Here is a 1,661-nt window from a genome sequence, read left to right as displayed (position 1 = left end):
AAACTATGTGATAATTCCATATTCTGTTGAACACAAGCTTCCCTGGTGTTCAGTGTTAAAGATTCCACCTGCATTGCAGGAGACACAGATTTGAATCTTGAGTTGAGAAGATCCCCTGGAAAGGAAATGACTACCCACTCCAATTTTCTTGCCTGGGAAACCCCAAGGACAGAGGAGCCTGGTGGGCTATGATCCATGGGGTCACAAAGTGTCAGACATGATTGAGTGAATAAACACACATATTGAATTCAGGGTGGTTTTTGCATCTCTATGAATAAAAATTTATAGTTAGAAAAATAGGTATAGTAAGAGATTCCAAAGGAAAATAACCTTAAAGGAGGTTCTCTGAATTAGTTATGGGTTATCTAGAAATGATTCCCTGATCTGATTATATTTAAAGACATTGATGACACAGTTTCCAGTGGCAATGTAGCTATTGGTAGTGTATTGCATGGATCAGTCAAGAGGTTACTTAAGTGATCACTGTAGACACTTGTATCAAGCATATATAGGAAACAAAACCTTGGAGGATCAATAAGCTGCTATTATAGAATAATTTCATGAAAATAAGTAGTTTAATTGTTTTGCTTAGATTTTTTATATTTGCTAAGTTCACTGGGTGTCATAGGCAAAACTCTAAGATGATCCCCAGTTCATACCACCTGGTGTTCATGCGTTGTATAATCCTTTCCTACTGCATGCCTGCATAAGTTGTGAATGTTACAGGATATCCCTACCATGAATACTTCATCAATCAATTGGTCTTTAATCAAACAGAGATAATAAGGGGTTGTTTTTCTTCAGTCGTTGTGTCTAACCCTTTGCAACCCCATGGACTGCTGCACTCCAGGCTTCCCTGTCCCTTGCCATCCAATCATCTCATCCTCTGTCACCCTCTTCTCCTTCTGCCTTCAGTCATTCCAAGCATAATGTTTTCTTTCCAATGAGTTGACACTTCACATCACATGGCCAAGCTATTGCAGCTTCAACTTCAATATCAATCCTTCCAATGAATATTCAGAGTTGATTTCCTTTAGGATTGACTGGTTTGATCTTGCTGTCGAAGGGATTCTCAAGTCTTCTCCAGCATCACAGTTCGAAAACATCAAGTCTTCTTTGCTCACCCTTCTTTATTGTCCATTTCTCACATCCGAACTTGACCACTGGAAAGACCATAGCCTTGACTATACAGATCTTTGTCAGCAAAATGATGTTTTTGTTCTTTAATATACTGTCTTGGTTTCCCTGGTGGCTCAGATGGTAAAGCGTCTGCCTGCAATGCGGGAGACCCAGGTTCGATCCCTGGGTTGGGAAGATCCTCTGGAGAAGGAAATGGCAAACCACTCCAACTCTTGCCTGGAAAATTCCATGGATGGAGGAGCCTGGTAGGCTACATCCCATGGAGTCGCAAAGAGTCGGACATGACTGAGTGACTTCCCTTTCCCTAGGTTTGTCATAGCTTTCCTGCCAAGAAGAAATTGTCTTCTAATTTCATGGCTACAATCACCATCTGCAGTGATTTTAGAGCTTAAGAAAAGGAAATCTGTCACTGCTTCTACCTTTTCCCTTTATATTTGCCATGAAGTGATGGGACCAGATACCATGATCTTAGTTTTTATAAATATTGAGTTTTAAGCTGGATTTTTCACTCCTCTCTTTCA

The 1,661-nt window shown here is 40.3% G+C and overlaps 1 non-coding gene across 1 annotated transcript; it reads left to right on the top strand.

Annotated features, from left to right (window-relative positions):
• The first annotated feature begins 1,242 nt into the window (after positions 1–1,242).
• Positions 1,243–1,314, top strand: TRNAC-GCA (transfer RNA cysteine (anticodon GCA)). Its single transcript has one exon. It is a non-coding gene; the product is annotated as a tRNA-Cys (tRNA).
• Positions 1,315–1,661: the final 347 nt, after the last annotated feature.

This window comes from Bos javanicus, chromosome 12, assembly GCF_032452875.1.
Source record: "Bos javanicus breed banteng chromosome 12, ARS-OSU_banteng_1.0, whole genome shotgun sequence".
NCBI lineage: Eukaryota > Metazoa > Chordata > Mammalia > Artiodactyla > Bovidae > Bos > Bos javanicus.
This window is presented reverse-complemented; position numbering and strand designations above follow the sequence as displayed.